Source organism: Argentina anserina, chromosome 1, assembly GCF_933775445.1.
Source record: "Argentina anserina chromosome 1, drPotAnse1.1, whole genome shotgun sequence".
NCBI lineage: Eukaryota > Viridiplantae > Streptophyta > Magnoliopsida > Rosales > Rosaceae > Argentina > Argentina anserina.
In genome coordinates this window covers 9702120-9727867 of record NC_065872.1, presented here as the reverse complement: position 1 = coordinate 9727867, position 25748 = coordinate 9702120, and the positions used below count along the sequence as shown (strand labels likewise).

Sequence of the window (25748 nt, the reverse complement as noted above, 5' to 3'; positions counted from 1 at the left end):
TGATCCCAAGATATAGTAATGATAAGAGAGAGGAGAACCAACCAGTGATGAACACTGCAAGTGACGTAGTGTAATTACTTTACTTTTTCCTGGGTTAAAAATGAATTAAACTTTGTTTTTGTTGCGACCACAATGGAAATAATGGTTAATTAAGCGGGTAAACAGTAATAAGACAGTGATGGGGAGCTACTAGCTCGTTATAAATTAGTTTTGGCGTGAATTATGGGCTACTTAATATAATTTAGGGTCGTTGTTTTCTGGTTGCAGTGGGGGAGATCATCTAGAATCAAGTCATTCAAGTGAATACGTACTTGGTTTCGTTGACGTTTTTCAATTATGGTGATTTTAGGGGTGTGGCCTAAGGGTTTCATTTGGGAGAATCAGATCACGTTTTGTAGAGTAGAATAGAATCTTGCAGACTTGTAGTTCATAGAATCGTCATGAGGATTGTAGATTAAGAAACGAAAGGAATAAGCTAATAAGATGGTGTCGATTCTGTTATGATGATAGATCGATGCTTTGGTATTGGCATGTGATCGATCACGTATTCAGTCACATGACTCACATCTTAACTATATATGGTATTATGAATTCTTAATACTCTTAAGTTAACCTATACGAGTATGATTCCGAATAAGATGGAGATGTGAAGAACACGAGTGGTGCATATATTCTCCTACGATGCTGGGCTCATAGTGGTATCGAAACCAAAACTTGGTACATACTTGATCACTCATCTATTTAATCTTAGAAACATGAAAATGACATCGTCATTATGGCACCATGACTGCAAGGAAAACTTAATAGCATGCATACATGTTCTTTGAAGTGCTTCTTGAACTAATTAATATACACATCCTTAAGAATATCCGAGATAATCTCGATCACATAATACATGTTGCCATACAATGCCTTTTCATTATATATAGATTGGTCAATAACACTAAAATTATACATATACGTACGTGCATGAATTTACTAAATAATTACAGGAAAACCAAATGTCAAGTTGATTAAATAATTTGAAAATGGCAACAAATTCTATATAATGAAGTGTTTAATTTACGTGTGTGTATGCACGAGTTGTAAGATTAATTATTACGTATACTTTGGATCTTCGATAAACATTCTTATAATGTTCTACATCTTAAGTTTCTTCTTAGTTATAATTCAGCAACCTAGTATTTTTGTTCGGTTGATTCCTTAACCACAAAGCTGCAATTACTAAATGGCTTTTGTTGATTGCACAAAGTGATAATGGGAGATCCGACTTTCAGCTTTGCATCACATCTGCCTTGTTTTTATTTTTTTCAACTTTGGGAGCTAGCCATACTATAGTAGGCCTCATGTGAACGATACCCGGGGCTATAAAGAAGAAGTCAATCTTACCTAATTTGATAATTGCACAAAGCAAAAGAAGATCCCATTTGGTTTAGTTTGGTAGAATATATCAAGCCCTTAACAATCTTGGCTTTCATTGTTTGAATATGGAACGGGGTTCCAAAGCCGCGAACCATATTTGGCAGCAGAAGAAAAAGAAAGTCGATCGAGCAATCCATGTGGGTTCTCGTAAGGGCACCCCACGAAGCGAAGTACCAGGATAAATATACTTAAAAAATAATTTTTTTATCAATAAATTAAGGGAAGTGAGATTGAAATGCAAGGTTCAAATATCGGTATCGGTAGATATACCGTTTAAAAAAAAGATATCAGATATATTAGAGATATTAGAAAAAATATATCGTTCATGTTCCGAAATTATTTTTTATTTATTATTAAATTACATACAAACGTATACAATTATTAACTTTATCTAGTACTAGAAAAAAACTCTAGGTGCTTGAAAAGACAAGAGGGATAATAATGATAAATCCAACTTGATAATTGATCATATACTTCTTCAAGCTGATCATAATCGTAAATGATAACCAGACTGATAGTTTAACTTCATGTGATTCGTTTGACGTCCCATGGTGTTCTGTGTTTTATCAATGTAGAATCAAAACTTAAGACAACTAAAGTTACATAAAATGAAATACTTTGATCATCAATGACCCCTCTTATCCTCCTCCCGCACTTATTTTGTTGTTGCGCACCATGACCACCTGCTCTAGATCATTGATCCTCATCTTAGGTAGCATGATCAAAATTACTTTCACAAGTAAATAGCCGAATTAATCCTCTACCTACATAAGATTGTCCATATTCAAACCTTGTATCTCCACCACCTTGTCGACTTCCACCACTACCATCACAATTACCACCACCACCATCATCATCTGAACTATCTGGAGCTGCTACGCCGCCCCACACACTAGCATTATCAGAATCATTTTTCGGGTCTCCAACTTCATCAGATAATACCTTATTTACATCAATTCCAAAATCAGTTGCTTAGTTTACGACATGTGGAGGAAGTTAACATTTTCATCATCGAGGTCAATGAGAGCACTTGTCACTGATATAACTTGACTCTTAAGAGTTAAGACTTTAACCTTCACTCCTCATCCATATTTCTTTTACGAAAAATTAAAAATTGGCCGATTGAGGGACTACTCTTCTAGTCTTCTTTTTGATATTTCTCGAGACTCGATGTGATTAATTAATTAAAAACTCATCTCTGAGAGTGCGCGACATTCTTAAGTTGAGATAACAAATTGTAAATAACGTTTTTCAGTTATTTCTCTAAAATATCGAAGATATATTAGATATATCGTAAATATTAGAAAATATCAGATATATTTTATGTTATCGGAGAAATATCACATATACAAAAAAAAATAAGATATTTATTCTAAAATATATCGTTATTTTTAATGAAGATATCGGAAAATATGCCATAAATATTGAGAAATTTTTGAATTTTAAGACTGCTTTTGCTTTTTTGCTTTTCTAAATAGAGCGCCCTAATGGGAGGGCATACTTTGTGTTGTCCAAGGAATCTTATGGACTCTCTTACCTTAAAATATTGACGTCCATTAATATATATATCAAACATCAGCTGATCTATCGATCAAAGTGGGGTGATTGAGGACCACATACTCTAATTTTTCTGGGAATGGAAAACCTTAGCTAGCTCTATGCATATCCTAGCTTAAACTAGGTAGCTGCTGTGATGCGTATACAGATGGAGACGCTTTGCTTGAGCTTAGATTTGAAAGGTTGATCTGCATGGAAATATTTGGTGTTCAGATAATCTTTTCACTATTCTAGCTTTTGCTTTGCCCCCCTTTTTTTATCTTCATATCAAATGTCTCTTTATATGTGACTTCCTGATCATGAAATTGTTTGAATGACTGACCGACGTCTTAAGATGAAATTTTCATACATCAGTATTTATGTGATGCTTGCATGCACTACAAGGTTTTTGGTCGCTCAATACGTATACATGTTAGTATACGTGCTCCACATCAATGATATGAATGTAATCGTATCAATAAAACTCCCCAGTAACTTTATGTATTTGAAGCTAGCTTACATCAACATCTCTGCATCAAGTCATCAAGACTCTGTACTCGATTGCTTTCAGAAACTACAGACAAGAAAAATAGGCAATTAGGCATTGCATGCTTGGCTTACTTGTTATAATTAAATGAACAAAATACTAGTCACTCCTCAAACTATCACAAACTCGACAGTTTGCTTCTTTAAGTTTCAATTTCGACTGATCACTTTTTATATTTTCTAAATTCGAGCAATCTGGTCATTTCGTCATCTTTTCATCTAATTTAAGTGTTAAGTTGTTTTTTGGGTAAACATAAATTAGATGGACTTAACACCCAAATTGGATGAAAGGATGACGGAATGACCAGATTGCTCGAATTTGAAATTTATAAGGAGTAATCAGTTGAAATTAAAACTTAAACAAGTAAACTGTCGAGTTTATAAAACTGTAAGGAGTGACTAGTATTTTATCCTAATTAAATTAAGATGAAAATTCATTGGTAATTTTGCAAAAGTACTACATCTTCATATATCTTAGCTATACACTAGAGTACAAAGATCTCATAACTCACTATAGCATAACTAGCTAGGAAGAAACAAATAATTCGAACAATCTTGATAATCCAAAATAAATGCCAAGGGGCTAACACCTAGCGTTATAGTCACCCTACTCAAACTTGTGCTCCAGATAGAATACTGCCACTAATGGAATCCCACCAAATTTCCGGCCATTCATCCATGTGAAGGCTTTTGTAGAACCAATAACATCCGCATACTCCAAAAACACCCTTTCAACTCCAGACGAGGGTTCACCATCGGATCGTAGACGTGTGTTAAAATATGAACTGAGAATGGAGAAGATGAACATGAAATTTTTTCCAGTGGCATTTCTTTTTCAGTTGAAAAACAAGATACAATAGAAGACTAATATATTAAGAAAAAGGAAAGCTAACAAGCTACAACTCTAACATACTAAAACAGTAAAAAGACAGAGACTAAATCTAAACATTAATTACAGAACCAGGAAAAAAGGAGAAAAGAAAGAATTGAGGGACAATGAATCGAGATTTGCGGAGAGCAAATCTGCAACCATGGTCAAGCATTAAATGCAGTTCGAAGAACATCAATGACATGAACATAAGGAAACGACCATCCTTCCTTTAATTGGAAACGACACTATAGGTACAAAATGACACCTACCAGTGAGCCCTGCAAACCTCGCGAACACCAAACTTCGCGAGAAAACACCCCGCACTTTAATACTCCCCCTCAAGCACATGCTAGAGAGAAGTAACAACCAAGCTTGACCAACAAACAATCAAATTGCGCAGAGGCAAAATTTTAGTGAACACATATGTTAATTGATCACAAGATCTCACATAATCGGTGATGATGACACCAGATTGAACTTGATCACGAATAAAGTGGAAGTCAACTTCAATATGTTTGGTGCGTTCATGAAATACACGATATTGCAGCCTGATTGTCACAATGAAGAGTAATAGGAAAGGAACACTGAATACCTAAGTCACCATGAAAATTTTAAGCCATATGAGCTCACAAACAGCTGATGCCATAGCCCTAGTTATATTCAGCCTTTGCACTCGAACGAGCTATAACTGATTGTTTTTTACTTTTCTATGTAACTAGATTTCCACCAACAATTGTGCAATAGCCAGTAGTGGACTTTCGATCAACCACATTGCTTGCCCAATCTGAATGAGTGAAGCCCTCCAACTTGAAATGATCATGCTTGTGCATCACAATGCCTCTAGTGATAGACCCCTTTAGATATCTCAGCAATCGCTTAACTATATTATAGTGATGCATAGTTGGAGAATGCATGTGCTGACTTAGTAAATTCAGTGCATATGTAATGTCATGCCTAGTAATAGTGAGATAGCTAAGTCTACCTACTAGCCTTTAATAATTGGTAATATTATGAAATGGTTCACTTTCTGCATCAAGCTTATGCTGACTTGGAAGGGGGTTTTTTGTTGGTTTACATGAAGCCATAGTAATGGCATGGGGACCTTAATTATATATGAATTTGTGAAGCTAGCTCATATATTTTATTAAGGTAACTACGTAAGTAAACTTATAAGAATCCATGTGCATGTGTGACCATTATAGGCACATTTTGGTCCAAATAGCAATTTGACTTCCATAGTTACATCAAGCTAACATGTCAATGATGTACTTTCTTTGGTTCAAGAAAATACCTGAAGAAGTATGATCCATTTCAATGCCAATAAAGTATATATTTGAGATGACCAATTAGTCTTGAGAGCTTGAATCTCATCTTCACTTTTATCAATAATAATAAGATTATCTACATAAACCAACACAATTAGTCTTCCAGCCTTTCCATTTTGAATAAATAAGGAATAATCACCAGCTCCACATTTAAAACCACACTTGAACAAAACATAACTGAGCCTAAAGTACCAAACTCTAGGAGATTGTTTAAGACCATAGATGGCTTTGTGCAATTTACAAACAAGACCTAACTCATACTCTCGAGGATGACCAAGTGGAAGCTTCATGTACACATCTTCCTCGAGCTTTCTATGAAGAAAAACATTCTTCATATCCATCTGATATTGAGACCATCCAGAATTAATAGCCTCTGAAAAGAGAACCCTAACAGTGTTCATCTTGGCTACATGAGCAAATGTCTCCTTATAGTCAACTCCAAAGGTCTGAGTAAAACGATGCGCCACTAATCTTGCCTTATACCTCTCAACTTCACCATTATATTGAAACTTGGTTTTGTATACCCATCTGGCACAAACATTTTTTTGTCCTTTTGGTGCAAGTACACTACTCCATGTTTGATTTTCATCTAAGGCTTTGAGTTCTTCTTCCATTACTTGCCTCCATACTGCAAAATCATTAGCTTCAGCAAAGCTTTGAGGCTCTGACATGATGCTTTTACTGATAAATGCACAATATGAAGATGAAGCACTGTTTGGAGTAACCAAATTACCAAAACGATGCTTAGGTTTATAAACTTCAAAACCTTGCAGTTTTGCAAGAAGATTCCTAGTACGACTAGGATTTCTTTTAGGAGCTGGTATCTCTTGAACCTCTTGATTATCATGATCTAATTCATCATTATTGGCATTAGATTCACCATCTAAGTGACTTGTGCACCTTTCAGAAGAAGAAGAACCATGTTGTGGAAGAATTTGCACTACTGCAGGATTTTCTGCAGTTTCTACAAGCCATACAAGTCCTTTTGCAGGCATATCTGCATGCCCTCTGCAAGTACGTACATATGCATATCAAATAGCTCCCCGTGCAACAAATCATTCTCATGGCTTTGAAAAAAACAAATTAAATTCATCAAATCTCACATCTCAAGACACAATATTTTTTCTGGAAATTGGATCATAGCACTTATATCCCTTTTGAGATGATGAATATCCCATAAAAGCATACTTAAAGCTTTGGGATCAAGCTTGTCTCTAGGATCAGGTTGCACATGGACAAACACAAACACAACCAAAAATTCTGAGATGATCAATGCTAACATCTCTGTCCTTCAACATTGAGTAAGGAAATTTAAAACCAAGAACCCTTGAGGGTAATCTATTGATAATGTATCAAGTTGTTTGAATAACATTAGACCAAAATCTCTTGGGAACATTGGCTTGACTCATTATAGCTATTACATTAGACCCTTGAGTTTTTTTTTCCAAAAGATCCCTATTTTTCCTTTCAGAAAAACCATTTTTCTGAGGTGTATAAACACATCTTGTTTGATAAAAAAAATGCCATGCTCACTGAGATAATTATGCATAACATTTATTTGAGGTATATTATGTGCCATTGTCTGATCTCAAAATGCATATATTTGAGGAAAAATGGTTCTTAACCAAATTATGAAAATTCTCAAAGCTCTTCTTGACCTCATTTTTATGCTTAAGAAGATAAACAAATGTAGTTCTAGAAAAATCATCAATGAAAGTAACATAATATTTATGACCATCAAAAGATTTCATTGTTGTAGGTCTCCATACATCAGAGTGAATAAGCTCTAGACATAGAGTTTGGAAAACCTAATCTAGTAGACTTAGATTTGTGACAAGTTTCACAATCTGAAACAAGTTTACATAGATTAGGAAATAAATGGGACAAAACATGAGTTGATGGATGAGCTAAACGCATGTGTCATAGCTGTTGTCGAGTAGATGACTTCGATTAAGCAAGAAAACTCTTTGTAAAAGTTGAAGAAGTTGAAATATAGTATAATTCATTCAGGTAAAACCCCTCACCAATCTTCTTCATTGTCAATTGATCTTGAAAGATTACATTGGATGGAAAGAATAAAACCAAACAATTCAACCGGTGAGTTAATCTCCCAACATATAAGACTTTGAAAGGGAAGGATGACACTTGATTGTTTATGATAAAACAATAAATTCATATTTCCCTTTCCTAAGATAGGCACTCTATTCCCATTAGCAACTGACACAAAAGAGCTAGGTTGCACGGACACGCCATTGTAGTGGCGTATCGCGTGTCCGACACGGACACACACACGGACATGCAGGACACGCCCCAAAACGCGCTCGGACACGCGAACTGATTTTGGACACAGCCCGGACACGCGAGTATCCGAATCGGACACGCACCAACTCATAATAAAAGTGAAAGTGCTTATGGTGAGAATCGAACCTTGGTCATCCAAGGCACTCAACAACTCCTCAACCATTCCAACAGATTCAGTTTTTGTTATATTTATGCACACTTTAATATATATAAGGAGAGAAACTCGTGATAAAAATAAGAATGCTTGTAGTGGGATTCGAACCTTGATTATCCAAGGTACTTATCAAGTCCTCAGCCATTCTAACAAGTTATGTTTTCATTATTTTAATGCACACTTTGACATATATATACATCTAAAATTCTAAATACTTTCAAATTTATAAAATATTTTTTTTGAATATATATATATATATATTAAAAATAATATTTAATTAACGTGTCCACCACGTGTCCGTGTCCGAAAAAATTTCTATATGCCGTGTCTACATATCGAATCGTGTCCAATACGGACACTCGTGTCTGTGTCCGTGCTACTTAGCAAAAGAGGGTTTTTCAAAAGAGCAAAAATTATTTAAGCACGATGTATCATATTCTATATGATCAGAAGAACTTGAATCAACTATCATGACTTTTACCAGGGCTGGGCATAAACCGACCTGCAGCCCAAAACCGGCCGACCCACCCTGCTAAAATAAGGTTCGGTCACTGAACCGAAATAAAATAGTAGAGAAAAGGGTGAAACCCGAACCGGTTTGTTTTAAAATGGGTCGAAAGCGGGTTAGGCTTTTAACCCGACCGACAGAAACTGACCCGCCCGAATATAAAAAATAGGGTATTTTTTAATGTGTTGTCTATTTCTTATTGGATGACTTTTGTGAATAATAAACCTTATCACACTCAATCCCAACCTCTCATATAAACCTTCAACCCTAGCCTTTTCTTCCCAACCCTCGTAGCCGCACTCTCTCTCTCTCTCTGAATGTTACTTAGAAAAGTTAAACACACACCAACACCAAATTAGGCCATACTCTTAAAAAATACTTGATGCAAGTTATTGTCTCCTCATGTTATTCGATTTGGGTTGTGTGATAGTTTGATTGTTGAATTTCATATTGAGTTTAAGGTTTTCTATATCCTCTAAATTATAGATCTAAAGGGGATGATATCATGAGATGACAATCAGGAAATTCTTGATGAAGATGATGTTGCAATAGTGGTATGTGAAGAGCAGAACTAGGAAGAGCATTGCTGATATTGCGATTTTTAATATTTTCTCAATTAAAATTTACAAAACAAGCGAACACCTATCTAAACACCGAAACCAAACTGCACCGAGCCAAAAATTCAGCCACCAATATAGTCGGCTCTGTACTTTGAGAAATCAGTTGTCGGTGGTTCAATTTTATAAACCAAGCTATGCGGGTCGAAAACGAGTTGGGTCCAAACCCGACTCGACCCGACCTACGCCCACCCCTAAATTTTACAAAGGTCAAGGGTAGTAAAGATGGCACCAATGATACATGGAATTTCATCTCTAGATGCTAACTTTCCATCTGCTAAATAACTAGCAAATTTGTTATTGTTAGTGCTGTCTACTTAGTGCTACTGTTAGTGTTATTGTTAGCGCTATCTTTTCTTAATGCTTACTTAGTGCAACAGTTTCTTTTGTTAGTGCTATTATTAGTGCTATATTTTCTTAGCTAGTGCCTACTTAGTGCAGTTTGTTTTCTTAATGTTGTTTGCTTTGCTAGTCTATATATAGTTGTTTCCCTTGTAGCTGTTCACACAATTCAGTTGTAAAAAATAGAAGTTCAATACATCATTCATATTCAAACTATTTCTTTATGTTACCTTCTTCATGGTATCAGAGCAGTGATCCTCATAGGACCTGCTTCTATTTCTGATTTTCATTTCATCTTCATTATCATTTCATCATGGCCAGAGGGGATAAGCTTGCAGGAAACTCTTCATCTGATTCCAAAGATGTCATTGACTCCAACACATCATCTCGTCTCACCTCCACCTTGCTCAATGAGTTCAATTACATTGAATGGGCCAATGCCATGACTTTGGCTATAGGAGGAAGGCAGAGGACAAATTACATTAACGAGGAAGCAAAGAAGCCTCTTACTTCTGATGTTTAGTATGATGCTTGGCTTTCTCAAGATCAACTGGTCAGGTCATGGATCATCAACTCCGTGGAACCAAGGCTGCAATCAATCTTTCAATACTCAGAAAGTGCTCTTGACATGTGGAATGCAATCAAGGGCATGTATGGAGATCTAAACAACAGTGCTAGAGTGTTCCAAATCAAGAAGGAGCTGGCTGATCTTCGACAAGGTAATCTAACCTTCACTGAACATATTGGCAAATTAACTGAAAAATGGAATGAGCTTGAGATCTACATGCCCTTTACCACTGAGAGAGCTATACTTTTGAAGAGACAAGAGGAAGATAAAATATTTGAGCTTCTTGCTAGCCTTGGAGCTGAATATGAGGATATCAAGAGTCATCTTCTCATGTCACTAGAGCTGCCTACTCTTCTGAATGTGAGAACCACCATTCAAAGAGAAGAGACAAGAAGGAAGGTGATGACAAATGCTGAAGTTGTTGTTGTTGAAAGAGAGGAGAGGGCTGCTGATGCTAGAGCTTTTGCTAGCAACAACAGACCATATTGAGGCAGACGCCCAGATCTCAAATGCACATACCGTGAGAAGATTGGAAGGACTGGAGTAGGTCATGTGAAGGAAACTTGCTAGATTCTTCATCCTGAGTTGAAGAACAAGTTTCATGAAAGCTCGAGGGGACAGTTTAGACCTGTCTATACTCCTAAGGCTAATTAAGCAAGTTGCAGCTCTTCTAACTCATAAGATCTCAACAACTTCACTACAAATCCCATCAATCTCATCAATGAGTTTGCAGTTTTTTTCAACAGAGACAAGACAACTGTGATAGTGAGGGGGCTACTGCCATGCTTGGCAAGTTTGCAGGCTATCTTGCTGATTCAAATATTGCAGGGCAAGAGGAGATTCCAGGTATCATTTGTGCAATTTCCACTGCCTTAGATTTGTGCAAGAATAATGACTTTTGGATTGTGGATTCTGGTGCATCATATCATATGTCTAATGATGCATCCCATTTAGAAGATTTTTACACTTTCAAATCTCCCTCACATGTGTCAGTTGCAAATGGAAAGAAAGTTCCAATCTTAAGAAATGGTAGACTTAAGCTTTTCTCTAATCATAAATACTCATATGTCATGTTTGTTCCCTCATTCCCATTCAAACTACTTTCAGTTGGAAAAATCACTCATGTTCTTGATTGCCATGTTTTTTCCTCAACTAATAGTGTTGTGTTTCAGGATCGTATTTCAAAACAGAAGATTGGTGAATGGTTTTTCCTAAATGGCCTTTACTACATTTCAGCTTCTTCAAGTTTTCATCAAAGTCTTGCTACAGATACAAGCCCCATTCCTCTTCTAAATCTGTGGCACATGAGATTAGCTCACCCTTCATCAAATGTCATGTCATTTTTGTTTCCTAATTGTTGTAAAATCACTCATGAATGTGAGACTTGTCATAAGTCCAAATCTACCAGATTGCCTTTTCCTAGTTCTAGTTCAAAAACATCTCGAGCTTTTGAGTTAGTTCACACGGATGTTTGGGGACCTGCAAGAGTAGAGTGTTTTGATGGCTATCGATTTTATGTAACTTTTATTGATGATTTTACAAGAACTACGTTTTTGTATCTCCTAAAATCAAAGAGTGAAGTGTTTCAATCTTTCCAAGACTTTCATAATCTGGTCAAAACTCATTTTTTTCAAATATTTGCATATTAAGATCCGACAATGGGACTGAATACACATCCAAAGTCATGCAAAATTACTTAAGTTCATAAGGCATTCTCCATCAAACAAGTTGTGTAGGTACACCTCAACAAAATGGTTTTCAGAAAGAAAAAATCGAGATTTGTTGGAGAAGACTAGAGCTCTTATGCTTCATGCTCATGTTCCTAAGAAATATTGGTCTCAAGCAATTTACACAGCTGCATATCTCATTAATCGACTTCCTAGTCGAGTTCTTAACTTCCAATCACCATTTGAGGTTCTCAAAGGAAGAAAAATAATCATTGATCATCTCAAAGTCGTTGGTTGTGTGTGTTATGTTCACACTCATGCCAAGAATCAAGACAAGCTAGATCTAAGAGCCATCAAGTGTGTTTTTCTTGGTTACTCCTCATCACAGAAGGGATACAGGTGTTATGATTCTCAATCAAGGAAGTTGTTTGTCTCCAGAGATGTGAGATTTGATGAAACACTACCATTCTATCATGCTAAAGATAATGATCTTCAGGGGGAGCTATTTCAATCTGCAGCTCCTCAGCCAGTTATATATAGTGAGGTTCATGCCCTCACACTGTAGCTCCAAATGATGATCACTGCATTGATCAACCCTCTTCAGCTGTTGATGATGTTGATGAGGTCATCGAGGATGTTATAGTTAATTAACCTGAAGATGTTGAACCTGATCCAGTTGCAGTCACTGAGCCTGATGTCGAGAACAATGTTGCAGATCCACCAGAAAGAAGGTATCCTAGTCGAACTAGGAAACCAAATGTGAGATTTGGTTTTGAAACTCCCACTTCTCTACATACTCTTGGTAATATTGCTACTCTAGACAATGTGTCAGCTCTCCATTCAGTTTTTCTTAACAGTTTGTGTGACACCACTGAGCCTAGATCATTTGAAGAGGCCAATCAGTCACCAGTGTGGAGAAAGGCTATGTAAGATGAACTTCGAGCAGTCCATGAAAATAATACTTGGAGCATTGTTCAATTGCCAAAAGGCCACAAGGTAGTTGGAGCCAGATGGATCTACAAAATCAAGTTTCATTCAGATGGTAGAATTGAGAGACACAAGGCAAGGTTAGTAGCTCGTGGTTTTACTCAAACGTTTGGAGTTGATTATAAGGAAACATTTGCACCAGTTGCTAAATTGAACACTGTTCATGTATTGTTATTTGTGGCTGTCAATTCTGGTTGGTCCTTGTTTCAAATGGATGTTAAGAATGCATTTCTGCATGGAGAATTAGAAGAAGATGTGTATATGTGCTTGCCTCCAGGGCATCCTCAAGCCAATGAAGCTGGGGTTGTGTGCAAATTGCATAAGGCTATATATGGTCTTAAACAATCCTCAAGAGCTTGGTATTCTAAGCTCAGCTCTGTGCTTCTTGAATGTGGTTTTAAAAAGAGCATGGCTGATTCATCTATGTTTATCAGAACTTGTACTTTTGGAAGACTCATTGTTCTCGTCTATGTGGATGATTTAATTATCACTGGTGACAACAATGAAGAAATTCAGTCTCTTAAAGGTACCTTGCATACCAAGTTTGCCATTAAAGATCTTGGTGCACTGAGGTACTTTTTAGGAATTGAAATGGATCAGTCACCCTTTGGCTTGTTTCTCAATCAGAGGAAATATATTGTTGAGCTACTGGAAGAAGCTAACATGAAGGATAGCAGTTCAACTCCTACCCCTCTTCCAAGCAAATTTGATATTGAAGCATCAGGTGATCGTCTCCCTCATATCCTAGAATATCAAAGATTGGTTGGTAAACTCATATACCTCACAATTACACGACCATATATTTCATATGATGTTAGCTTGGTGAGTCAGTTCATGCATGCTCCTACATCTACACACATGCATTTGGTCAAACGAATTCTGAGGTATCTCAAGGGCACAATGACTAAGGGAGTGTTTATGAAAATAATGGTCATTTTGTCTTGGAATGTTTTTTTTGACTCGGATCGAAAGGCTACAACTGGTTTCTGCACATTTGTAGGTGGAAACTTAGTCACATGAAAGAGTAAAAAATAGTCAGTGGTGGCAAGATCAAGTGCAGAAGCTGAGTATAGGGCAATGACCTCTACTGCATGTGAATTGATATGGCTAAAGGCTCTTCTTCAAGATCTTGGTGTCAAGTGCAAGAATCCTATCACTTTACACTGTGACAATCAAGCAACAATGCACATAGCTGCGAATCCTGTCTTTCATGAACGTACCAAGCACATCGAAGTGGATTGTCATTTCATTCGAAATCAAGTCCAAAACAAAATTCTGACCACTTCGTTTGTGCGTTCTTCTGATCAACTGGCCGATGTGTTCACCAAAGTGTTGCCTACTGCTCAGTTCCATCGTCTATTGTTCAAGCTTAGTTCGAAAGATTCTCTCGATCCAGCTTGAGGGGGAGTATTGTTAGTGCTGTCTACTTAGTGCTATTGTTAGTGTTATTGTTAGTGCTATCTTTTCTTAGTGCTTACTTAGTGCAGCAGTTTCTTTTCTTAGTGCTATTGTTAGTGCTATCTTTTCTTAGCTAGTACTTACTTAGTGTAGTTTCTTTTCTTAGTGCTATTTACTTTGCTAGTTTATATATAGTTGTATCCCTTGTAGTTGTTCATATGATTCAGTTGTAAAAAATAGAAGTTCAATACATCATTCATATTCAAACTATTTCTTTGTGTTACCTTCTTCATTTGTCTAGCATTGCTGTAGCATCCTCAAGATTAGCATTATCTTGCTTCAGCTGTAAGAAAGTTGCAAACTCATTTATGAGAGTAATGGGAGTTGTAGTGAAGTTCATCATAGCTTCTGAGCAATCTCCCTCAGCCACATTGGCTCTAGCAGTTGGATTCACCTTCTTTCCCTTCTGACCCTTGGATTAATTATTGAATTTTGGCTTTAACTCAAGATGCAAAATCCAACAAGTTTTCTCCTCATGACCTATACCAAATCTACAAATGGAAATGCAATGAGTACATTTAAGATCTAGTCGAACGCGTTCGGTCTGGTTTTTGAGCAAGAATCACAACGTTACCTTACCTTCACTTTCTTCCCTTGTATGATCTAGCATTTGAGCTTGAACTAACAAAGGCCCTTACTTCATTACCTTGTTCAACCACTCATACATCAGCTCTCATCACCTTCCTTCTTGTCTATTTTCTTTGTATAGTACAACACATTGTTTGTAGAGAGGGAAGCTCGAATGACATAAGCAAGTGATTCTTCACATCATCATATTCATAACTTAAATTTGCATGTAACAAGAAATTTTGATCCTCTTCAGCCCTCTTTAGTAAAATCTTTCTATCAGTAGTAAATGGATGATACTGATTTAGCACATTCCACAAAGTTTTCAAACTACCAAGATATTGAACAAAATTAGAATTACCTTGAGGCAGTTGAACCATCTCTTTCTTGAGCTTAAAGATACGTGTAGCATTGTTTAATTCACCATAGAGGTCTTTGACTTCTTTATATAGTTGCAGAGAAAAATCAGCATAACCAAAGATCTCACGCATCTTTGGTTTCATGGAATTTAATATCCAAGCCACTAAAATGTGATCATGAGCGAACCATATTATACTCAACAGCTGTGGTGGAGGGAATTGTGACTGAGCCATCAATGAAGCCAAACAGTCTTTTTTCTCCAAGAGCATGCTTGATGTCTCTTGACCAAGATAAGTAGTTGAACTCATTAAGAAGAGTTGTAGTAAATCGAAGGTTGGTATTAGAATCATTTACTCTAGCTGCATATGGTGCAAAACCTGAAGCATAATCCTTGTCAACGACATCACCTCCAGTCATGGCTTACTAGAGTGAAACAACAAGAAGATAATGTAATAAAGAATGAGAATGGAGTGCAAAAGCAGGTCCTAATCAGAAGTCTGCTCTGATATCATGTTGAAATATGAACTGAGAAAGGAGAAGATGAACTTGGAAAAATTTCCAGTGGTATTTCTTTTTCAGTTGAAAAACAAGATAAAATAGAAGACTAATGTGAGCCCCTGGAAAATACTGAATCCCTACCTGGATTCCAATGCTTTCCCTCGCGTACTCTGCGAGTCATAAGCTTTCCACTTTCGCTCACCTGGTAACTGGAGTCCCTAGTCCGACATAACAGTCATATATAATTACGACAACTAATAAATCGTCTGATTCGAGAATTGACCATCATTTACCAAAACAAAGCGAAACACGCTTTCAACGAATACCATTCGATAATACAATATCGATCAGTACTCATAATCATTTTTATCATCAAACTTGGTCACATAGTAATTAAATAAAATTACTATGGACACCCATTTCAATTCTACCCAGAGCATAAGGACTCAAGAATTCAATACCGAATGCATCTATATATACAAGATCCATCTGTGCAGATTTCTTTCTTTAGTATAAAAGATTGTAATAGGTGCACTCAATTGCTAAGGCCACCCATTACACTACTAGCATGGTTCCAAGATGAAATCATATCTCCATCTCATGCCCATATTTCCACACAGCAACAATATTGGCTGAATATATATTCTTATATTAATTCTTCCACCACACATACCAACCTAATTACTTCATCCCCTCCACTCCCTTTGTTATTAAGCAAAACACACAAGTAAAGAACCCACTATAAGACTAAGAACGTGCACCTTCAGCTCACCATAATTATACCAAATGAACTTGACAAAAATCAATATTCCAACTCACAGTTCACTGTTCAATGAGAAACTGAAATCAACTCATAGTTTCAGTTCAATCAATTCGAGGAACTGAACTAATTCATAATATGGTACTAAATCCAATTACAGAGACACAACCAAACTTCACAGTACATAGGGAATTCCCAATACAAGAACAATAATCACAGCAGCCATACAATTAAATTCACTGGAATTCAAGGCTGCAATTTACCTTGAAAGGCAGAATTGCTCCTTTCTACAATTTAGCCTCAACAAAGAATTGATATCTCCAAACTGGCAGTCCTCAGTTCCTTCAAACCGGCTTCACGTTTATTTGAATCCAAATTAGCAGAAGTTTCCTCAATGAACACAGATAGGCAAGAACTCGCTGCTGACTTCTCCTTCATCAATCACAAACGCCAAGAAGACAAGAATCGAGCCAAGAGAAGCCAGGGAGGCCGATTCTGTCGAAGAACAATGATGAACATGAGCCCAGAAATTGGAATTGTCAAAACTCGATCAAATCCCAAAACCAATTATAAAAAATTGCTTAGCACGACGAGGAGATGAAGATTTGTACCAAAAGATATCGAATTGGTGGCTAGAAACGCAGGTGCCACCTTGAAGCTCGACACCGTTCACTGTGATTTCTCCTTCCACTGCAGCTGATCGGAAAAACTGGAGCTGTGAAGATGCAGCCGACGCCGAGGAGTTCCAGACGGAGGTTCTGCATTGGTCAGATCGGCGACGACGGCGGAGGAAGATCGTCGGGTTGGCGCGCCGTTGTTGAGTCGCGAAGGGAGGAGGCCGAGTCAAAAGACTCGTTCTGTTTGGTGAAAAATGCTTCAGAATGGATTTTTGGCGGTCTATTCAACTAGAATTCAATAGGATTTTCTTGTATTTTAAGAATCTTTTGAAATCTTGTAGTATTCAATTAAGATTTTAAACAATTCATTAAAATTTCAAGGTATTCAATTAAGATTTCAAAAATTCTGGTGTTATTCAAAAATAGATTGATTTTGAATGATTTCATTTATTAGTTGATTTTGTTGGATTTTGAAGTATTTTTACACTATATCATGCTTGTTAGAAATCAAGCATCTAGACATGAGATTTTAATGTATTCTCTCTCTCTCTCTCAATAAGATCGAAAAATTTTATGTTCTTAATCATGTGTTTTATTTTAATTGTTCAAATCAATTTTCTGGGTTTTTCTTATGTATAATTCTTGTAGGCAAAAAATACTGATGGTTGTTTTTATAATTGTACTAATAGTTGTTTTGCTAAAAAAATCAATTATATAACAATCAAATTTCAGATTTTAGAATACTATTGAATGTTAATTGGGTGAAAGTTTATAAAATTGTTATTATATCTTTGATCCTCATTCAAGATAGTTGTACCTTTGTAATATTAATCTTGTACCTTTGTTTTATCGATGCTTATAGAAGTTTATAGAATTTAATCAAACTCATGTGACTTTAGAATTATGTAAAAATGAGATATTAATCCCTAATAATACATAGGGATGTTTGTTATTGCTTAACATGTATGTATAAAATTAATAAGGATGTAAGTAACTAGTAAATTTTGCCAACATACCATCATAAAATCTATTAAAATCCTCCAAACACAATACAATAAATTCTTCTTAAATCCATACAGAGTTTAAATAATACATGGATTCTGCAATTCAGTAAAACTCCACGAATTATAAGAATTCAAACAAAATCATTTGAAATCTAGATGGAATACACCCCCCTTTATCTCACCCTTATTTACATATCCACAACTCATTTAATAATCCAAGGGCTGAGAATCCTGAGATCAATTGATCAATTTCTACGCCCAAGATTGCACCATAACTAATTCCACATTTTTCAAATAAATTATTTATATTTCCAATTCCTAGGAAATTATATAAAATAACTCTAGAACCCATAAATTCCCAATCTTTTTGAAGTATTCGTTGTAACGCATACGACTCTTAATCCATGAGATTCACTTATTTTAAAAGTCTGAAAAACATTCTCGAGCTATTATTTTAATAATTACCGAGATCGTAAAATAATTACAGAGCGATCTCACTTTTAGCTCGTTAATATTTCCGGGGCTCACATCTACACTATTTGGTGTACACACGGTGAAGATGCTGGTCCATTTATACCATTTGTAGATTGTGAAAACTTAGTTGATGAGGATAATGATATTGATTTTGAACTTCCAGAAGTTCATTATATGTTTAAGGATAGTAGGTTACCTATTTTTGATAGAGGTTAAAGTAGTTCAGAGCCTTTAAGCAAAGATGATGAATATAGAAAGAAAGTGGAGGCAGCTGAAGTTCCTCTATTTCCAGGGTGTAACAAGCACACCAAACTAACAGCCATTCTAATACTTTATAAGTTCAAAGCTGTGAATTGTCTCGTTGATTTGGCTTTTGATGAGTTGTTGCAAGAAATTAAAGGCATGCTACCAGAAATCAATACATTTCCTGAGTCTTTGTACCAAATAAAAAAATTCTTGAAAGAATTTCATTTAGAGTATAAAAAGATTCATGCTTGTGTCTATAACTGTATCTTTATACACAAAAGATAATGTTGAAAGACAGATCTGCCCCAAGTGCAATGTTTCGAGGTGGAAGATGAATCCTATGACCAAAGCGATAAATGTTAGAGTGCCTGCAAAAGTGCTGCGTTATTTCCCCATTATTTTTAAGATTCAAAGGATGTTTCTTTCTCCTACTATTGCCGAGCAATTAACTTAGCACTCTACTTATAAGAGTCAGGATGGCATGATGCAGCATCCAGTTGACTCGATTTAGTGGCGAACAGTTGATAACAAGTGGCCTGATTTTGCTTCTTAACCACGAAATATGCGTTTTGGGTTATCCACTGATGGGTTTAATCGTTTCAAGAATCTTAGTTCCACATACAACATTTGGCCAATGATTTTAGTCATCTACAATCTGCCACCCAACATTTATATGTCAGCTAAAAACTCGATGTTATCTTTACTCATTTCTGGCCCTAAACAACCTGGAAATGACATAGACGTGTATTTGGAACCCTTGATAGATGACTTGAATAAGTTGTGGCACACTGGTAAGCAGATGTATGATGCTTATAATAGGAGCACGTTCAACCTAAAAGTTATGTTGTTGTGGACAATAAACGACCTTCCGGCATATGGTAATTCAATTAAATGGGAGTTTGGATGTCCTTTATGTGGTCCGAAGACAAGTTCTAACGGGTTGCCACTTGCAAACAAGACTGTATATATGGGCCATCAGAGATTTCTTGACCGAAATCACTCTCGTCGTTCTAGGCATAAGTGGTTTTATGGAACAAAGGAAAAAAAAAAGACGACCAAAGATCTTTTCTGGACTAGTTGTTGTTCATTTCTTACGTGGGTTCAAAATTAATTTTGGCAAGAACAAGGAAGGCCCAAAGATGAAATTTAAGAAAGGAGATCCTTCTAAAATCTTAAAAAAGAAGTCGGTCTTGTCTGAGTTACCATATTGGGAGGTAAGTATGTTTTTAATTATGTTTGCTGGTTATGTATTTACATTTTCTTTGCATGACCAAAGTGTATGTTTGGTTCATTTTAGGTGTTGCATGTACGTGAAATGTTGGATGTAATGCGCATAGAAGCTGTGGTATCAACCATATTAGATGTCAATAGCAGATCTATAATTGGTAATGAGTCTCATTGAAATCTTGAGTTACTAAAGCTGATTGATGATGAGGTGTCTTTGGAAGAAAAACGTGCAATATTAGAATTACCGTAAGCTCCTTACACATTAACAAAGGTTGAGAAACCTAAGTTTTATGGTAAATTGTATGTTCAAAGGTATCCTGATGGATATTGCAGTAATATTAGTAATTGTGTCAAGTTAGATAAGTCCAAATTACTCGGTCTAAAGTCTCATGACCATCACGTTTTAATGCAACAGATGTTGTTTGTTGCATCAAGAGGGTAATTACCTGAAGGCTTAAGAAAAGCGATATGGCGTTTATCCTCATTATTCAATGAGTTGTGTCAAAGAGTACTTGATAAAAAAAGGTTAGAAGTGTTGAAAGATGAGATCGTATTGACTTTGTGCATGTTAGAGATATACTTCCCTCCATCTTTCTTTGACATTATGATTCATCTCACTATTCACATTGGACAAGAGCTTAAGCTATGTGATCAAGTGTATTTTAGGTGGATGTACCATTTTCAGAGGTAAATAAATTAATTAGCTAAACCTGATTTTTAGGTGCATACATAACTCTTATGTACAAGATTTCTTGAATTTTTTTTTTGCTTTATCTTGTTCTAGATATATGAAGGTACTTAAGGACTATGTCAAAAACAAAGCTAAACCTCAAGGATCTATAGCTAAAAACTATCTAGCTGATGAATGTTTAAGGTTTTGTGGTCAGTACATGAAAAAGTTATGGCAATTAGTTCTAAAAGGAACATAAATGAAGGAGTTCAAGATGATACAAAGCTGTTCATCTTTTTGTCTTGCTTAATAGTGAAGAAGTAGTACCATATATACAATAAGTATATGATTAATAAGTTATTTGATGGTATATAAAATGTTATAGAACTATGGACTAACCCTCACCTTTTTATCAGGGTTCATAAAGATGAATTAATTGCCTCAAATCTTTATTTACTTGTTGAGAATGATTTGCTAGAGAAAACTCATTTAGAGACATTCATCATTTGGTTATAGAGCAACTTTTGAGTTAGTTGATAATATTATTTTGTCAATTATGTTCTTTTATTTCTTTGGTGATAACAGACTAATCATATTAGACATGAAAGTGATTGTTTGCATTTATTTTAATAATGTACATATTAAGAATGAAAGTGTTAATGGTGTTTTTTCGGATACCTTGAAGTTGCTTGTAGAAGGGCCTAGATTTTATGCAATGTCGCATACTGGTTTCATAATTGATGGAAAACGATATCACATTGCAGATGCTAAAGTGTCTATTGCAGATTATGGTGTCCATATTAAAGCAGCAGATTCTAGTTTGAATTATTATGGTGTTATAAGAGATATTTTAGTATTAGATTTCTACACTTTTCGTGTGGCTGTGTTTCAGTGTGATTGGACGAACATTGTAAGAGGTGTTAAGAAAGAGGATGGGTTCATCTTAGTTAATCTTCATGATGGTTTAGATATAAATGATCCACTCATTTTAGCATCTCATGCAAGACAAGTGTTTTATGCTGGAGAATCTGAGACCTCTAGTTGCTATATAGTGCTGAAAGCTCATCCAAGAGGCTTTCATGATTTTGAGCTTTTTGATGAGTCTGTTTTTACATCAACTTTGGGACAAGATGTTTCAACACTTGATGTTGATTTGTGAAACCTTATGTGCTATGGACTGGTTTGAAATGAAATGATTTTGCCTTGTATATATCGAAAGTGTAATCATTTGGTTGAATATATGAAAAGTTCTATTTTATTATCTGTTTGTCTTAGTTATTTTCAGTTTCTAAATGTAATAATATATCTTTTTGGTCAATGAATATAATATATATATATATATATATTAGTTTTCTTATCTTTGATAATATTTTGTTCGTATTAATAGCCATCCTACGGAACTTGACACGTACGTAAAGACTTCGTGTGGACTCTTTAGAGATATGTCTGAGGAAAGAGTTTTCATTATTTGCTCTTAATCTTGCTTATTTTATTTACTATTTTCATTAGTTGCACCCATTGACCTAATAAAATATTTCATTTCTATTTAGACTGACTATTGGGAGAAAGAGAGGTAGGAGTGGCTGAAAAGGAGTTGAGTTGAATTCTCTCCTTGAGCAAAGTGTCAGATTGCACCCACTGAAAATACTGATATTGTGACTGACAATGGAAAGAAAAAGAGAGGCTGGACATGTTTGCAAGTCGTGGCAACTAGACATGTTTGCTAGTTTTTGGAGCTTGGAATTGAAGGCTGGAGAGTTTACTGGCATGGTTTCAATGTTCAATATGCCCAGCTAGCAATACTTTAGATAATGATATTTGAAGATGTAATGTAGTTATAACCATGATATAGTAGTATGGATGATTTGGATATGCAAGCTAGTTTATAATTTGTAGCTTGTATGGCATTTTTAAATGCTATGGTTATGAATTTGACGATGGTTGCCAAACGCTATGGAATTTCTTCCATGGTGTTTGATAAAAAGTAATTCTATGGCGTTTTTTTAAACGAATTCTATAGTGTTTTAAAACGCCATGAAAAACAGAAATTTGATGGCATTTGTCAAACGCCATCAAAAACATTACATGGCATTTATCAAACGACATCAAAAGTTTTTTCCATGACTTTCAAAAGCCATGAAAAGTAATTCTTAAAGCACGACACTGGTTTCTACAGTGTTTAAGGATGGCGCCAAAAAAGCCATGGTAGACTTTTGATGGCGTTTGAGGATATGTTTGTGTAGTAGTGATGCATGTTTCCCTCCAAGTGCCTAGACAGTTAGGCGGCGCCTATGCTGTTTCGAATTATTAAATATTTATTTATTTTTATACATATATTTAAATTATTTTAATGATTAAAATAAATAATAATATTTAATATTAATTTTAAAAATACTTAAAATAGTCTAAATTCACAATAACGTAAGTAGAAATTCCATAAAAATATTGGAAAAAATATAAATAATGAAACAAATGTTTCCATGCAGTACATACATTGTAGACTGATACACTACAAAAAATAATGACAAAATCCACATCCATCATTCGTGGAGATTGACCCCATTACCTACATATAATTGTCGCCATATAGGCGGGCCACGTTGTAGCAACATTTTAAAGAGGCGGGCCATGTTGTATTTGCCATATAAAGCCACAAATACCGTGGGACTATTCAATGGACCCCACAACTAGAAAAATCTGTTGCTATCACACGTTTTAGGTAAAATGTGGCTCATATGAATAATAAATTTATAAAAAAACATCATTTTATAATTCCTTAATTTCCACTAATAAAATTAGGGTGTGGTTATTATCACCCCACGATCTAATTTGTTCAATATCTCTACTCATTTTACCCCATATTTAAATTTAATATTAAATTTATTTATTTCACCCACTTCTTTTTCCAAGCGTGTCCTTATTACCTTATATGACATATCAAATTAAAAAACAAAGTTTTTAAAGAAAATCTTTCAATTAACATCAATATAAAAGGAATAATAAAGTTTCCAATTATGATTCTAGTAATCTAATTCATATATTTATTTTTCAAATATTTATTTTTATTTACAAAAAATAAGTTTCAATGTTTATCTAATATAAATATAAAAACAATTCATAGTTTAACAACTTTGAGTTGTAGAAAAAAATTTGTAGATTATCAACTTTGAGTAATGAAAATAATATTGATTTTAGTGTTAATTTTATTTTTCTGATGTTCACAAAAGGTATTATAAAGATTTTATTATGTTAATAGTAATGATTTATGATTTGAATAAAAAATTATGTATAATTAGTGAACAAAAAATTGAATTTTTTATTAGGTTAAAGAAATATTTTTAGATTCGGGTAGAAAAAATCAATATTTAATGAAAATTTAAATATATTTATATACATATAATTAATGATTATGTAATTTAGAAAATTAGTGTACGTAATAGTCATTTTACATTTAGATAATATAGAATGCCGTCCTAACAAAACTTACATCATATTATCACAATCGCAATATTCTTCACCCCTAATTAAAGAGATGAAATAATAATGAAACTTTTGGCACACTAATTGTGATGTCATGTCTTTGATTTCAAGCATCTACTTTAGTAATGTTTTCTGAATCCAAACTGCATGAACGAAGTCATCCATCCAAAATATATATCTACAGATTTACAAGGAAAAACTATTTAGCTGCTGTATAAACACAAATCAATATGAAGCGACAAATGCTTTTACATTCAACTAATAGATAACTCCCACCTAATCAATATATAATTCTAAGTTAAGGGCCATAAAAATGATAAGAAATAATAGTTAAGGAAGCAATGTCAAAATATATAAATTATGCATCAATTAGTTTAAGATTCCTTACTGAAAATTAGCATGCATTTCAAGGCACATTTGAATGATTTGATATATTCCTGGTAGTGCATCATATTCAGCAATGTCAAATGATTGAGATTGAGCATCAATGTCAAATAAGAATCCAAATTGGGAACACTTGGAAGAAGAGTTCAAAACACCGACATGAGAACAATAAAGAAAAACCAAAATAATAATACAATGTGTGTGTATATACAAATACAAAGTAGTAGAAACAAGTTTAACCATTACCATCTATAGTAATTAAAAGATACATACTCAACCATAACCAGTAAGATGTAAGAGAGACAAACCTGGCAACATATGGTGCTTACATACAGGATCGAAGCAGGACCGCAAGCATTCAATAAGCACAAATTCCACTAGACCAAAAAAGGTTTCAGACAATAGTTTACAACTGTTGATTGATGAGAACATATGTGCTGAGTACATTGGTGCTATGTGATAGCACCTCAGATAGCAGTTCTAAACCACTTTATAAACTATTCTCAAACAACATATTTTTTTTGGTCAAATGTCGTCTGAGTTAGACCAAATTCATCCAAACTGAGACAAAAATTAACTATCTACTGTGTAAATGACACATACATAGCACTGAAAAAATGTCATTAATCTGAATTTCATTGATTATTCTACTGTCTCAATGAAACCAAATTTTACTATCTTGAGAAATTTATTCTCTGAACTTTAACTAACGGCATATAAATGTTGTCTAAATAGGCTAGTAACACAACACCAACATTTAGTTTATGTTGTCTGAATTAATTTTCTACAACAGTTTTGTGCTGTCTGAATGAGATTGAAACATCATAATCTAATTTTGTTCTTGTTGTTCCTCTCATGTTAATACAATCACATTTAAATCTGCAATATGCTTATATATAGCAGCCTCCAAACCATTAAACTACATAATTTAGAAAGCTAACAAAATCCAATTGTCATTATATCTTAATCAATTGTACAATGAATCCATATTTGCCTTATCAAACCCAATATTCTAAAAAACAGTCTAGGCGGCACCTAGGCACTAGGAGGTCACCCACCGCCACGCTTTTTGTCTCGGCGGCCATCTGTGACGTTTTGTGAATTTGGCGGCCACCTAAGCGGTCTTAGGCGGTTCTGAGTGGTCTTAGGCGACCCTATT

General features: G+C 35.0%; 1 long non-coding RNA gene across 1 annotated transcript; it reads right to left on the bottom strand.

The window, feature by feature from the left end:
• Nucleotides 1–16565: 16565 nt before the first annotated feature.
• On the bottom strand, nucleotides 16566–17363 carry LOC126784014 (uncharacterized). The gene is made up of 2 exons (XR_007670904.1): nucleotides 17152–17363; nucleotides 16566–16982 (listed from the first exon to the last, which is right to left on the bottom strand). It is a non-coding gene; the product is annotated as an uncharacterized LOC126784014 (long non-coding RNA).
• Between the last annotated feature and the right edge of the window lie 8385 nt (nucleotides 17364–25748).